Source organism: Gymnoscopelus microlampas, assembly GCF_963454915.1.
Source record: "Gymnoscopelus microlampas genome assembly, chromosome: 13".
Lineage (NCBI taxonomy): Eukaryota > Metazoa > Chordata > Actinopteri > Myctophiformes > Myctophidae > Gymnoscopelus > Gymnoscopelus microlampas.
Genome location: NC_139950.1, coordinates 451,608 through 468,748, shown reverse-complemented (window position 1 = coordinate 468,748; position 17,141 = coordinate 451,608). Strand labels below are relative to the sequence as shown.

General features: G+C 42.8%; 2 long non-coding RNA genes across 2 annotated transcripts in view; one reads left to right on the top strand and one right to left on the bottom strand.

Moving 5' to 3' along the window:
* The window catches only part of LOC311058935, a 236,375-nt gene that overhangs the window by 72,117 nt on the left and 147,117 nt on the right, over window positions 1–17,141 (top strand). The window lies entirely within an intron of this gene.
* Window positions 788–12,097, bottom strand: LOC311058485. Its single transcript, XR_014602067.1, has 3 exons — window positions 12,038–12,097; window positions 10,676–11,029; window positions 788–809 (listed from the first exon to the last, which is right to left on the bottom strand). It is a non-coding gene; the product is annotated as an uncharacterized lncRNA (long non-coding RNA).

Here is a 17,141-nt window from a genome sequence, read left to right as displayed (position 1 = left end):
TGTCTAATAAAATATTCAATCAATCAATCAATCAATTATCATGTTGTTTAACTAAAAGCAAAGGCAAAATAAATAAGAGCGACTAGACAGACCTGCTGTCTGCTACCAGCCTACATTCAGCTCTCCATGCTCCTTTGTTGCCTTAGGTTTTTTTCATCCACATCCCCTGCACTATGCAAACATCTACACACACTACTGATTTAACTGACTCCACACATCATAGGATGCTTAGCCACATGTTCTGTTATCTTATTCAGTTATCCTTTAGTTGCTTTATGTTAGCTTTGATTATTCAATGAATAAACAGTTGTTATACCTTTTACCTTGGTCTCCCTTATTTGTCATGGTAAGAGCCAGCTATGACAGCTCAAAAATACTGTGATTACTGATATTGGTGGGATGATTATTTGTGCTTTCACAAAATATGCGCACAATTAGATTTTTGATATATACTCAGTAATCAGTAATGCCTATATACTAACTAAGTGGGCAAGGCAAATAATATAACAGCTATAACAGTCAGATAAGTACTGACAATTATGTCCCTTTCTCTAATGCAGATAATTTAAAACCAGAAAAAGACAACACTTATGCCAATTCACAATATTACAATATCAAAAATCCCAGAAGATATCAAGTCTCATTTCACAGTATAGATATAATATTGATATGAAGACTGCATGAGCATCCCCTCATTGAGACCAACCTGCCATTCTTGAGGTGAGAGTTACTAGGATCCATGCCTTCCAATGGTGGGGGGCCGGTGGGGGCCGTTCACATGCACAATTGCACGATAACTATGATGATAACTGTAATGTATTTGCTATAATACCATTATGCTGTACCCTGGCTCCCCCTATTGACCGTGTAATGTACGCTCTAGCACTACTGTGCATGTGCACAACTCTATGTATGTTCCCCGCTCCCCCCATTCATTCATTCAGTAAACAACCCGGCAACCACAGTACGAAGTGTCTCCGTCTCAGTTTATATATATATGTGTATATACGAACCCGATATACTACAGTGGCGACGAGGTGGATGGGATTTTCTAACAGAAGAGGATCCCGTGACGAGACAACTTTTGTAACACGACGTGGATCTCAACTTTGTGAAAGTAAGGCAGAGGAGACCACGATCACAGCACAATGGCTGCGTCGTTCCAAATAGGCGCGATAGCAGAGTATAAGGAAGGACAGGAAGATTTTGAATCTTACCTGGAAAGATTGGACATGTGGATGACCGCAAACAGTGTGGCGGATGACAAAAAGGTCAGTGTCTTCTTATCGGTGATTGGAGCTGATGCTTACAGACTTTTGAAGAACTTAGTCAGTCCGGACAAACCCATTACAAGAACGTACAAACAGCTGTGTGATGCACTCGGTGACCATTACAAGCCAAAACCGCTCATCATAGTGGAAATATTCCGGTTCCAAAAGAGAAACCAACATGACGGCGAGTCTAATGCGGATTATATTGTTGCATTGAAGCAACTGTCCACACACTGTGATTTTGGTGCATTTCTAAACGATGCCCTACGCGACCGTTTTGTGAGTGGATTAAAGTCAGAAGACGTGCAAAAGAGACTGTTGTCCGTGAATAGGCTGACGTTCAAAACGGCATGTGAAACGGCGTTAGCCATGGAGATGGCCTCACGCAATGCACAGGAATTTTCTGGACACATGAAAGACTCAGGAATAGTCAACAAAGTGCACATGGAACAGAATAAAGGTGGATGGAAACCGCGGAGCAACAGTGCTCAACAGAGCTTCAGACCAGCACCTGGAAATGATGATGGCAGACAGCAGCAGCAGCAGGAAAAACCTTGCTACAGATGTGGGGGTAAGCATGCTGCACAGTTATGCAGATTCAAGCAAGAAAAGTGTCACAATTGCTCCAAAATTGGCCATATTGCACGGATGTGTAGAAATAAAAAGACACACTATGTGGAGCAGGAGGAGCACAAATATGATGATGATGATGAGGATGAAGAGGCTATGCTGGGAGTGAACTCTGTGTTTACAGCTTCTAGTAATAAACGTGGCATTAATGTGCATGTGCAACTGGAAGGACAGGGTCTGGATATGCTGCTAGACACTGGAGCAGATGCAACTTTAGTGTCTGAGGTCTTTTATAAAGAGTGGCTAACTCATCTGCCCCTTGAGGTATGCCGCCAGAGACTGTCCACATTTACTGGGGAACGTATTCCCACACTAGGGCAAGTGGATGTGAATGCAAGATATGAGCAGCAGACCGCAAAGTTACCTCTGGTGATTGTGAAGGGAGACCGACCAGCGCTCCTAGGGCGTGACTGGTTGGCCACAATCAGACTGAACTGGGGGGAAATATTTGCTGTTAAGGCAACAGCTGGTGCTAGTGTGCCAGGTGTGGAGGCCGTGCTACAGAGGCACAAAGCTGTGTTTGGGGAAGGGCGCAGCATCATTAAAGAGTTCAAAGCCTCTATTCGAGTGAAATCAGACGCACAGCCTATCTGTAGAAAGGCCAGACCTGTGCCGTATTCCCTCAGAGAACCAGTGGAAAAGGAACTGGACAGATTGGAAGCGATGGGCATAATTTCGAAAACGGACAGAAGTGAATGGGCATCGCCAATTGTCATAGTCCCAAAAGCGGACAAGTCTATAAGAATATGTGGTGATTACAAAGTTACCATCAACCAGAGTGTGGAGGAGGAAACGTATCCACTGCCAAATACAGAGGATCTGTTCGCAACATTGGCTGGAGGCAAACTGTTCACGAAATTGGACTTGTCACATGCCTATCAGCAACTACAACTGGATAAAGATTCAGAAAAGTATCTCACTGTAAACACTCACCGTGGACTATATGTCTATCACCGTCTTTCTTATGGAGTCTCTAGTGCGCCATCCATCTTCCAAGGAGTGATGGATCAAATACTGCAGGGTCTTGACCATGTGACCTGTTTCCTGGATGACATCCTAATCACAGCAGGGTCAAAAGAAGAACACCTGAAAAAGCTGGACGAAGTCCTGAGTCGTCTGGAGAAGTATGGTGTTAGAGTAAAACGGGCCAAGTGTAAGTTCATGGAAAGCAGAGTGGAGTATTTAGGCCATATTGTGGACAGTGAAGGGCTCCATCCCACAGATGAGAAGGTGGAAGCTCTAGTAAGGGCTCCAAGCCCCACCAATGTGTCTGAGTTACGCTCCTTTCTAGGGCTTTTAAATTACTACGGCCGTTTCCTGAAGGGTCTGTCCACCCTGTTACAACCCCTGCATGCTCTACTCAAGAAGGAGAGTCCTTGGAAGTGGACACCAGAATGCGAGGACGCGTTCACAAAGACAAAGAGACTATTACTAGAGAGCAAAGTAGTTGTACACTATGACACCAGGAAGCCAGTGAGGCTAGCCTGTGACGCATCCCCTTACGGCGTGGGAGCGGTGATATCGCACATCATGGAAGATGGCGAAGAAAAGCCAATTGCTTTTGCCTCACGCACTCTGTCTGAGGCGGAGAGCAAATATGTCCAAATAGAGAAAGAAGCTCTATCCATTATTTTTGGAGTGAGGAAGTTCCATAAATATCTCTACGGGAGAAAGTTTATCCTCACTACTGACCACAAGCCGCTCTTGGCAATCCTGGGGCCGAAGTCAGCCATTCCCACTTTGGCTGCCCTGAGAATGCAACGGTGGGCACTAATACTCATGGCTTACACCTACGACATTGAGTATCGCAAATCGGCAGATCATGCAAACGCAGACGCGAACAGTCTTCTCCCGGGTGGTTGAAGCAGAAGGGGGCGAGGGGCGGGGCTGGCGGGGCTGGGCGGCCACGCCCCTTCCGGCCCCCTTCCGGGCATGGAGCCCGTCTTAACTGGCGTGCCTCGCTCTAAACAAACAATGTATCGCGACGGAGAGAACGCATTTTGGTATTTCGGAGAAAACAAACGAACGGTAAGAAAATACAACTCAACTCGTTAACTCAAAGCGTTATTGTGTACAGCCGAGCGTTTGTATGAGTTGTTGTCTCTTTCTCTTCACAGAATGACAGAGCGTGCAACTAGTTGTGGTGATGAGAACTGTGGTGATCTTTCTGCTTATCCTGTCTTACAGGTCAGTCATAACACTGCTGTAGTTATTCGCCTTACTCAAATGTCTCTTTTGTTTGATTGTTTATGTTACTTATCATAACACAAGTTGGCTTCAATATCGCTTCCATTTGTATTTCATAGACCTGGCTTCCCCCTGGGTATGACTATCATGTCGTCTCCTTTGAGGAGCAAACTTCAGAAATGGACCACAGTGCTTTTTGCGCTACTTTGCGGCTCCCATTGAACACTGAAGAATGCATTAATCAGTGGGTTCTGGAGACAAAGGAGACCGCCGTCACATGGAGGGTCTTAGGCTACGCACCCTCGACTGGAAAAATAAATATATATAGGGTAATGTACCATAACTGCTCTTTTTTCCCATCTAGTATCTCTCTGCCTTTCTTTCAGACGAATTACAAATGTCAGCACAATGTACGCGAGCGGTCAGCTACAGCAGGCAACAGAAGGACATCAAAAAACACCAACTGTCCAGCTAGGTTGACTGTGATCCTGAAGGCAGACCCTAGAACGCACCCTAGAAAAGAGGGCAGCAAGTCACGGTGAGTAACATGATAAATGTTAAATGTTGTTTATGATGATAAATACGTGTTGACATTTGAATGCAATTATTCCACATATGTCAAAGTGAAGATCAGGCCACTATAGTTGAGGGTCTGCAGTTGCTGAAGGAGTTGCTGCCTGAAAAAGCCTTTAATGGAAAAGCAGGCCCCACTCTTTTCATGACCGATGACAGCGCGGCAGAGAGAGGGGCACTGCGCCAAGTCTTTCCCCAGGCAACCCTGCTGCTGTGTTCGTTTCATGTCCTCCAAGCAGTGTGGAGATGGCTGTGGAATAAAGACCATGCCATAAAACTCAAGGACCGAAAGGCCCTGTACACAGTTGTGAAGGACCTCCTTTATGCAGAAGAAGTGGCACAGCTGGAGCGCCTCTACGAACAGGCCATAGCCACAGATGTTGTTAAGAGGTACAGTGGAGCCATGTCATAGATAATCATATTTTAAGAATAATTCTATTTGCTATGTGTTTAATGTTGTTTTCGTGTTTTTAGCTACCCTAGGTTCCTGAAATACCTAAAAGACCTGTACCGCCGTCGGGACAGTTGGGCTTACAGCTTCAGGAGGGCCATGCCAACACGCGGCAATAACACAAACAACTTTGTGGAGGCAGCAATGCGAGTGTTAAAGGTAGGGTAAGTGATTTGCTTTGGTTAAAATAAGTGTTAAATAGCTCTATATTCTGATAGTACTCATTGCTATAGAGTGTTTGTTCAGTATTAGGAGTCTCCTTGTCTCTCCACCTCTTTATTAAACAGAAAATGCATTTCGTTTCAGTTTCATTTCCAATTTTATCCAACCAGGACAGAACTCAACCAGGATACAGATTAAACAAGTGAAATTGGAAGTGATGACACTAAGAAATGAGCATGCACAATTGGAACTGGAACACTACAAATTAAGCTTAAAAATTGGTACTTTCTCCTGAGATTGCTGAGATTTTGCACTCTACACTCTTACACTCTATAGCAATGATTACTATCAGAATATAGTATTTTAACCTTTTAACAAAATACTTTTTGTTTTAACCAAAAAATATCACTTGCCCTACTTTTTTAAAGGACATCCTTCTCCAGCGGACCGCAGCCTTCAATCTCCCACAGCTGTTTGACCTGCTGACCGACAAACTGGAGTCGTACTATGATGTCCGCTTGACCGGTGTTGCTCTTGGGCGGACGCAATATGTCCAAAGTTCACGGGTCCTTCCTCAGGACAGCAAAGTGAAATCCTCTGACATTCATCAGGTGAATATATATATATATATATGTCTTTTCCCTATAATGCCTCCTTTCTCCTGCTTATAGCCTTTGGAATTTATTTCATTTTTTTAATATCTTTTAGATTGATGCCAGAAGTTTTGAGGTGAAGAGCAGCACAACTTCAGGACTGACCTACTCCGTAGACATGGAGTCTGAGTTTTGCACCTGTCCAGTGGGGCAAACAGGTGCACCATGCAAGCACCAGGCTGCGGTGGTGAAGGCATTCGGTGTCTTTTCTGCCAACTACGTTCCCGTAACACCGGAAATGAGGGCGGACCTGCTCAAACTGACAACAGCAGGTATGGTTTGGGTTTATCACCCGTTGCAATACTCTTAGTTTATGTATGCAGTTTTTTGCTTTTGTTCTCATGCTACAGGACTACAGTAATTAACAAAGATGCAATTACATGCACTGTTTCAGGTGCCAAAGGTGCAGTAGTGCCCCGCTCGTTTCTGATGGCTCTGAAGGCAGATCAAACTGGAGAGAGTAAGTAAGGGAATATTAACAATAATTCACCCTGGGTGGGTGGTAGCATTGTAATAACAGGAGTACTGTTGTGTCCACCATCTGCAGATTTTAATCAACCTCTTCAACCAAGCCACCATGACCACAGCTACTCCACCCCGCACAGCTACTCCGCCCCGCTCGAGTCTGCTCCAAGTGCAGGTACTCCGCTTGCGTCCACTCCTGACCACCCTGTGCTGCATGATGAACAGGGTAAGCATAATAAACTAGCTGTATATACAAATACTTCATTATAGCACATTATTTTGTGTACATTTAATTCTAAGCAAAGTTGTACCTGTTTTAACAGACACACCAGACCGTTGCATCCTCATGGACCTTCTGAGTAATGCCATCACCACCATGCACATCACCTTAAAAAATAATGCCACGCTCTCCAATCACACTATAGCTACACTTACCAAGCGGTTTGTAGCTGTAAGTAACCCATCAATGGAGAACTCTGCCATTCGCTCCATTTGTGGGTACACCACAAACACGACCGTAAGAGCAAGGGCAATCCGACGAGCAGCGACACGATCAGGCAAAATGATTAGATGTCAGCCAGGAACGCCTAACCGCCGAAAAGACCCATCCAGGTCCAAGAGGCGTCTTCCGGGCGGTGGGTCAATGCCACAAAGAAGTGGTATTTCACTTGATCACTCTTATAATGGAATGAGTACACCGAGGTTGGCTGCGCACCATAGACTAGCTGATTCTGTGGAGAGAAATTGCTCTCATCCTAAACAGTGAGTGAGCTGCTATTAGAGCAGTCAATTAGGGGTTTGGACTTTTAAAACAAAAACATGTGTGTGTATGTAAATATGTTTGCAGTGATGTCTGTACTTTAGTGTGATTGTTGCATGTTTGCACTGACTTTTAACTTGCATGTGTGCTATTTGTATGTACAGTTTTTATACGCTAAAAAGCGAAATTAAGTTTGCACTTGCATGTATGCAACATGTTATATTTATTTGTTTAAAAAAATGCTGCTAATTGTCCCAAAAGTGTTATTAACTATTGGGGGAATGCTGCTAATTGTCCCAAAAGTGTTATACAGTTTTTATACGCTAAAAAGCGAAATTAAGTTTGCACTTGCATGTATGCAACATGTTATATTTATTTGTTTAAAAAAATGCTGCTAATTGTCCCAAAAGTGTTATTAACTATTGGGGGAATGCTGCTAATTGTCCCAAAAGTGTTATTAAGTCTAGGGGAAATGCTGCTAATTGTCCCAAAAGTGACTGCAAATGTCCCAAAAGTGTTATTAACTATTGGGGGAATGCTGCTAATTGTCCCAAAAGTGACTGCAAAAGATTGCTGCTTGTTTGAAAAATCTTTATACCTGTGTTTTCTCATGCCAATAAAGCACTTTTGAATTGAAGCACAATGACAAATATTCTCTGCCTTTCTAATTAAATATCAACACTTTGCTATGTGGACCATCAACCCAAAATAGACCTTTGTTGACCCCCGGAGGAGAATTCACGTCATGGCATCAGGCCTGTACTGGGATCACAAAAAAAGACGCAGTTTTTTTAAAAATCTTTAGCTTTGTAGTAGTTTTGACCTTGTAGATCAGCTCTGCTTATGAAAGTGCAGGCAGGAGTAATGCTAGTGCTGAGATGCTCTCAGCAGCAGGAGGAGCAATGTTCTCACTAAATAAGTGTAGAGGAATATCTTGCGGAGTTTCAATGTTAATATGTAAATATGGCAACTCATTTAGATGTAGGTTTATGGTTTTATAGCAGTTGCAATTTCTCTTCTTTCATAACATAATCCCCACACCAAGAGTAAAAAAAGAAAAAACGTTTCAGTCATTCGGTCCGACTTCACTGTAGCCCATAGTAGCCTTTTCATACTCGATGTGTGAAAGTTTATAATATTTAGAGAAATTGAAAAATGTCAAATACAAAAGTAGTCGTAGTAGTGAATATTTATTTTTGTTTCTCATAAGCGTGCATCCGTTGTATTTTTGTTTCTCATCATCTCATCCGTTGTCCGTCAACAACACAGCCGTCTGTGCCTCGACGTTTGCGCTCTGTCTCAGCTCGCTTGGTGTGGGCAGGGCTAGCGCCGTCCAGGATGTGACGTAGTAACTAGCAGCCCCGCCCCTCGCCCCCTTCTGCTTCAACCACCCGGGAGAAGACTGTTCGCAACGCAGACGCCTTTTCCAGGCTGCCAAGACCAGACAAAGACAAAACAGCTGAAGAAAACAGCATCTTCTACTTCTCAGTTGTGGATGACCTGCCGGTGCGTGCCAGCGACATAGCACAAAGCACACGCAAGGATCCAGTACTGAGCAAGGTGAGAGAGTTCATTTTAAATGGATGGCCACACCACATTGATGGTGAGGCTCTCAGACCATTCTTCATCCGGAGAACTGAACTATCTGAAGAGCAAGGATGTGTTCTGTGGGGAATGAGGGTCATTGTACCCCCCGCACATACTGTAGGTCAAAACTGCTCAGTGACCTACACACCGGACATCCGGGTATCTGCCGCATGAAAGCACTAGCCAGGTCATATGTGTGGTGGCCCCATTTGGACAGTGACATTGAAGAAACAGTACAGCGCTGTGGAGCCTGCCAATCAGTGAGAAAACTGCCAGCAGTAGCCCCGTTGCACTGCTGGAAGTGGCCAGAACGTGTTTGGCAGAGAGTACATATAGACTTTTGTGAAAAAGACAAACAGTACTTCTTAGTGCTTGTAGACAGTCACTCTAAGTGGCTGGAGGTCATGCCTATGAAAACCACCACATCGGCAAAGACCATTGATGTTCTACGCAACCTGTTCGCTTCTCAGGGCCTACCGGAGGAGGTCGTAAGCGACAACGGCCCTCAGTTCACTTCCTGTGAGTTCAGACAGTTCCTGAGGAGCAACGGTATCAAGCAGACACTTGTACCAGCTTACCATCCCGCGTCGAACGGCGCCGCTGAAAAGTCAGTACAGACGGTCAAGGCTGCTCTCCTGAAGCAAGTTCTTGGAGAGGAGGCTCAGCTGTTGACCATGTCATTGCAACACAGACTGGCTAATTTCCTGTTGATGTACAGGAGCACACCTCACTCAGTGACAGGGGTTTCGCCAGCGGAGCTGTTCTTGAAACGTCAACTGAGAACCAGGTTCAGTCTGCTTAAGCCGAGCCTGGCGAGAACTGTTGAAAGAAAACAACTCAAACAGAAGATTCACCATGACACGGCCACAACCAAATTGAGACACCTGTCCCCAGGCGATTCAGTTCGTGTGAGAAATTTTCGTGAGGGGAAGGAAAAGTGGTTGAGAGCCACAGTGGCGAAGCGCCTTGGACCAGTCACGTACCTGATCAACGATGGGTGCAGAGAGCGCTCCGTCCATATCGATCATCTACTACTCTCCAGAGAAGCCGAGCTGCAGTACCCAAACTCCAGTGACCACACAACACCCATCAGAGACTTCAGTGAACCATTCACCAGCCAAGTCTCTACACAGCATCAGGGAACCTGTGAGTCCACTCCTGGGCCGACTCACACGCCGCGGGTGACTCCAGGGACACCTGCAAGGACGCCTGCCAGCAGCGACAGCCCTGCACAGCCGCCGCAGAGCCCAACTCAACCAACGCAGAGCCCAGCTGCGCCTGTAACTTCCAGCAGTCCTGCCATGCGGCGCTACCCTGACCGAGTGCGCATGAAACCAGGAAGGTACAAAGAATAGGTAGGGACCCAAGTCCAACAAAAAGGGCAGAATAATCCCTGTTGACTTGGTGTACAAGGGTGGAGCAGTTTACCTCTCCCTTGTTCAATATAGGAAAAAGAAAAGACATTTGTTTTTCCAAAGACATTCTTTTTGCTAAAGACATTGCTTTTTGTTGAGATTATTACAATGAAGACTTATTGCTGTTTATTATTAATTATTGTTGTGTGGATTGCAACCTTAACAAAAGGACTTTCTGAGAAAAAGAAAAATATGTTGTACTGAACTATTGGAGTTGTTTTGACATAGAGTATGTTGTTGTGTATGATTTCGAGCTAATTATTGAGAAAACTAAAACGAAGGAAGTTTTCATTTAAAAGGGAGGACTGTAATGTATTTGCTATAATACCATTATGCTGTACCCTGGCTCCCCCTATTGACCGTGTAATGTACGCTCTAGCACTACTGCGCATGTGCACAACTCTATGTATGTTCCCCGCTCCCCCCATTCATTCATTCAGTAAACAACCCGGCAACCACAGTACGAAGTGTCTCCGTCTCAGTTTATATGTGTATATACGAACCCGATATACTACAATAACTAATAAATATGTGGTTTTAGGTCGTAGACTTCCCACTCCCTCGGTGAGCCTTTGTTAGGCCTCCTGAGAGTGGGAGTCTCTGTGTGTCTCTATCCCTGTTCCCCTCTTCCTGTGTTTTTGTTTTAATTGTATAATAAACTATATTAGTCTTTTTCTTGTGCTTTTCTCTGTTGGTTGAGTGTTTTTGAGCGTACCACAAAGGAAACAAGCTTCGGCTTTTTTTTTGTTGCCACACGTTGCCAATATTGTACTGTTTGCTGTTTACATAATATTATGGTTCATAGTTATCGTGCTTGGTGTGTGAACGGCCCTTCAGTCTTCGTCTTGAATCCTTCAACCAATGAGGAATATGACCTGCAGTTTTTACACACACACACACACACACACACACACACACACACACACACACACACACACACACACACACACACACACACACACACACACACACACATTTAAATGGGAGGGGATTGGGGTTAACACATTGTAAACGTCCACCAGGCTAATGATTAAAAGTTGCCTTTCTGAATGCATCAGTTTACTGTTTTCTCAATATTAAAGTAGCCTAGGCCTAAATACATCTAGTCAAGTATACTTTACATTATTTTAGAACATTTTCCAAAGCATTCTTATTTTCACAACTTTTTCACATTTGGGTAAAAGAAATGCCAATTTCACATTGAGGTGCCTAGACCTTTCAGGTGCCCACTCTTACTCCGTTGTGGTTCTTGATTCTGACTGGTTTGAAGCTGTGTGTGTGTGTGTGTGTGTGTGTGTGTGTGTGTGTGTGTGTGTGTGTGTGTGTGTGTGTGTGTGTGTGTGTGTGTGTGTGTGTGAGAGAGCTATCTTTCACTTTTCTTCCTGCTGAGATCCCACAGACTGCCTGCATGCTGATTGTGGTAAAAATGTATAAACAGCTTAAATTTAATAAATTACTAAATTTACTAAATTACTCTCTTTTTAGCTAGCACAAAAGAAAGAGATACAGGCCGGGGTCTTGTCGTCATCTGGTTTAACTTATAGTCTTATTTCCTGTTGTTCCAAACAGATGTCATAATGTTTTAGAATGTTCTTGGGTTCTGTAGTCAAAACGTTTCAGAAATTGACTCAGAAATCGGCAGATAAATAGAATATCAATGTTCTGCCCGTGGTGGCGCATGCATTATTGTTTGCCCAAAATGGCCACGGTGATCTGCTAGCAATATTGTCCACCGCCTAGAATGTCACCTATACTTATCCGAAATGAATTGAATTCTACAGCTCACTTTTCCAAAAGGGAGCGGTGTCTTTTGCAAGAGTCAGTTCATGAGACAGAGACATAAAAGTTCAAAGCAAAGGAAGTTGCACTAGAATAACACTTACTGTTGTCGTATTCCCACAGAGAAAGTTGATCTCTAGTTGAGAAAGTCGGTTCAGTTGTTGATTGAGGGCAAAGAGCACACCTCCACACTACAGTGGACAGTGTTGCCAGATTTTGCGAGACAAATAAGCAACCAGGTCTATGAAAACAAGTCCAAAAGAAGCAACTAGAGGCCACATGAGCACTTTAAAGGTGTAGTGAAATGAAAAATATGTTTTTCACACTTTTAGAGCATATCCGTGGTCATCATATGGGCATACCTAACAATAGATGCCAAAAAAAAAAAAAAAAACAATTTTTGTGAATTTTTACATCTAAAGTCCCTAAAAAGCCAATCTTAATTACTTCCTGTAAACGAAAACGTGCTGCGTGATGACATAATACAGCCTTCACGAATATAAATGAATCTTGATTACATGCACCTGTTTGATTCCCATAGCTGCACGTTCTTCAAACACAGCTGATTTTAATTACAGAGATACTCCGTTTTGAATCTCATTGAAGATGAGTGTATTACTCATTTTAAACTTCATCTGCACACTAAAATATGTATCTGAAAACATTATAGGTTAGAAATAAGCCAGGTAGTAGCAAACGTGCTTCACTGGCCGTCTCTCTCTCACTTGTAAACAAACACTAGCCGTGTGCCAGCACGGCTGAAGTGATTGAGATCCAACGTCCCATAGCCTGAAGGGATGGGACCTTCTGATTGGTTTAGAGTCGTTGAGCCGACGTTTCGGGCTGAACCTTCAAAATAAAATGACCGAAAATGTCACTTCAGTGCGTCTTTAAACCTATATGCATCGGATATTTGAAAATAGCCGATCTACAAGCTCACAACGATGCGACGCGTTGAGGGCTTCTAGATCTGCTATTTTCAAAAAAATATTGAAAGAAAGTGAAACATTTTGAATATTATTATATTATTTGAAACATTTTAACAACACAAATCTGGTACGGTAACGGGGGTCTGGGCAAAATATTTTCAGATGGGGGTCCGAGGACAAATACATAGCCTATTAGTTTGGGGGTCATTGACATGAAAATGTTTGAGAACCACTGGTTTAAACAACATTAGGAAACAAGCCCAAATAAGTCCAAAATATTACAACCCACAACTACCAATAATTACAAACCACTTTACAGAAGAACAAGCTCAAAGTCGCTTATAATAAGCAGACATGGCAACACATGGCTTAGCTCAACAGTTAGAACCAGACCCATAGAGAGAGAGAGTTCCGTCACGCTTTGATCTCATCGCAAAGCGGGCTGCTATGGGCTGTAGTTCCAAACATTGGAACTTCCTCATTGAGATATAGACGGAGCATTTCCGCATTCCATTATTACGATGGGAGTCTATGCTATAGTGTCGTCACTCTCATACTAGATCACGCTGGGTAGGTCCAGAGCCATTTATCATGGCTCTGGACAGAACAAGTACACCTTCACCCTTTTATGGAGAGTTACATAACCTCCGTTCACTTCATCGGGCCAGACACATACTGGAAGTCATGAGAGGTTTATGAGCATGTTGAATCTTTTCAGCTGACCTACGTGACTTCACCCTCATCATAGTGAACTACCACGTGACGGTACAGAAGGAAGTGTATTACACCCCCAAAATAAACCTTTAGTTTTAAAGTGCATAATATGCTTTATAACAAGTTTACACCGTGTATGAGTGGCTGGAATTATTCTAAGTGTAAGCTTCCCTGAAAATAATAGTAAAAAAAATATCAAATACCAAAACAACTATCAGAGATACATGAATGAGTGTGACATTGTTCCACAGTCTCTTGTGTAAATGATTAAACGTATCCAATGCATAACATGTATGAGAATAATATATCTAAAGTCACACAGTCAATACATGTAGTGAGTGAGTTAGTACCACTAATGTCACCATCTAGTGGCCACACTGAACAACAGTATAAAATGTGCAGCAATAAAACTTTCCTAAAAAGCTAAATTACAGAGCTCGGAGTGGCCATTGACAGAACAAATTATAACTCGTGCCCTCGAATTAGTATCTTGTTTGCTCTAATTAATACTAATTCGAGGGAACGATATACTTTATGCACCGTCCTTACGCACGGTGGATTTAATTGGATTATGTATTCTTTATTATGGTGAAGAAATTGATGCTATTCAAGGATTATTATTATTATAATCATTATTATTATCGTTATGTCCTTGTCAGTGTACAGTTGGTGCAATTGATACAGTATTATGTCGCATAATCCCAGTAAATCCACCGTGCGTAAAGACGGTGCGTAAAGGTATCAAACGAGATTCTAATTCGAGGGAACGAAATACTAATACAGTAGCCTACGAGGGAACGAGATACTAATTGGGCTCATGGTCACTTTAGTGCCACTCTCTAGTTTTTTATTAGCTATTTTTGCTATTTGTGGAAAAAAGAACGCCACAAAAAATGTTGTCTGTTGCCTGTAATGACATGCACGTGCAAAATAGGGAAGCGAAGTGATGAATTAATATATGGTAGCAGTAAGAAAACAAGTGTCAGTAAGCGTCTGTCTCTCCCCTGTCTCTCCCTCTCTCTCTCTTCTTTCCCCCCAGACACGGTCGAGGCAGAAGGCCCCCACCCTAGAGCCTAGGGTCTGCCTGACGTTTCTTCCAGTTCAGAGGGAGTTTTTCGTTGCCACTGTCGCAAAATTGCTTGCTCAGGGTGGGATTGTCAGGTCTCTTCTCTACATGTAAAGTGTCTTGAGACAACTTGTTGTGATTTGACACTTTAATAAAATTGAAAAATAGATTTGAAGCGTCAATCTAAAAATCCAATAATCTGCAAAACAACATTCAGATGTAGAGGTTAAAGGGACTATGACATGGCCCAAAAATATCATATAATATACTGTACGTCACGTGGTCTCTCTGAAAACAGTCTGAAAAGAGGCGGGACCTATCACAGATTGATTGGCATTTGCTCTCAGTTCGCCTCTCGCACTCGCATCAAACAGACTAGCAAAATGAGGAAGTGACCTCAACATAATTCGTCTTTTATTTGTAAATCTGTGTATATAAAATATATATACCCCCCCAAATCTCTTAGTTACGCCAACATTGTTCATGTGGGGTAGTCTGTGTATGCTTATTTATTGAAGGGAGGGGTGTGTGCATGAATTCTGGTCGGGTACAGGTTATGTCATTCATTTCAGCCAATACATAGATCAAGTAGTTGTTCATTGATTTCTATAGACAGGGCAAAAACTTCATGTGCCCGCCCCCTTGCTCTGGTCCAGAGCGTTAGCGAGTTCTCTCTAACGCCCTGCCAGGCGCACTGCTCTGCTCATATTAGATCGAAAATTCCACTGCCGTGCGAGGTCTCCGTCTTTAGTAAAAAATAAACAAAACTATTTTGCTACTCACCAAAACAAAGGCTGTTTTGTGTTGTTGAAAGTCTATTATCCAGGGGGCTAGTGGGAGTGGCATCAGGACTTCAGCACTCTATTGCATTGGTTCTCAAAGTGGGGTCCGGGGACCCCCAGGGGCCGTTGAACATGGAACCAAATGTACCCTAACAGGTCCATTTGGTTCCATTTGTACACTCTCTGAGTTAAATTAACATTGATTTTGCAATATCAATTGGGGTTCCAGAGATATAAATGTCATTAAATGGGGGTCCGTAGCCTAATGCATGTCAAACTGGGGGTCCTTGAAATTAAAATGGTTGAGAATCACTGCTAGAGCCATAAAGATCTTCTCTTATGGGGGTCCCTAGCATATATTATTCAAATTGGGGTCCGCGGGCTAATAAGTGTCAATTTGGTGGTCCTTGACATGCATGAAAAAGTTTGAGAACAACTGCTCTATTGTTCCTCTTTTTTATGTTTTTAAACGATGTAAACCTGTGACGTGACAATAAAGATGATTCTGATTCTGATTTAGCAGGGCTCTTATCCAGAGTAATTTACAATAAGAGTGCCCTGCAGGCGGTATAGTAAGATATGATCTAAGATCTATCAAAGTCCAGTGGTGGCATGAGGGCAGATTGTATAAGGCCTGCCGCTTCCTTCCTAAAATGTAGGTCTATATTAAGCTGCAAAAATAATTTGTCCTTGTTAATTCCCTACTTCGTTTTGCAATAGAGCGTCGCAGTTCCCGCCCACTTCCTGGTGCCGGAAGTAAATACTCAATGCATTTTTCCCATTGACTTTTACAAAAATATTTATATAAATTAATTTAAGCCTAGAATCAAGCTATCCAGGATAGCGGTGAATCATGACCATAAAACGTTTGATTCTGTGAAAAAAACTTTTTTGAAAACGGCAAAACAAAGGGTATTTATTAAATATAGTATATCATATCATTAAATATAAAATAAAATAAAATCTCAGAAAAAATGGTTTTATGGTCATGATTCACCGCTATCCTGGATAGCTTGATTCTAGGCTTAAATTGATTGATATACATATTTTTGGAAAAGTCAATGGGAAAAATGCATCGAGTATTTACTTCCGGCACCAGGAAGTGGCGGAACTGCGATGCTCTATAGTGTGTCACGACTGCCACACCCACTCTACCTTTCTCCCCCTCTTTCTAGTTCTCTCATCTGATTATAGGAGTGGACACAGGGGTGCAAGACAGGAGGCGGAGACGACCAATCAGGAAGTCTATAAAGCCAGGCTCAACGCTTCTTGAGCTAACAGATCATCAGTCTCTGTTTGACCTAGTCAGTCGCTTTCCACCTGGGTTAGCAATATTCTCAGTGTGTATTGTATTCTGAATACTTACCTTTCTCTGATTGATTGATTGATGTACTTTATTTAGTAAGACATGAGAACATCAGTACATGGAAGTACAAAAAATTCACAATACAAGGTCTACTAAACTGGGAGGCTCATTAAGCACTAAGCTTGTTTAAGATGAGATCACCATGCACACAAATCATGATGACATATAAGAGACAGACAGATATACACAACTACTATACAGAATGTCATACAATCAGCTTACAGGTTACTGGTATGAAGAGTGAAAAGAAATGTACAAGAGAAAAAATAAATGGGGGGGGGGGGGGTATGTTAAGACTTAGACAGGGGCCATTTTCGAATTGCAGCCTCCTGAAGGTGTGTCTTTAGGGCA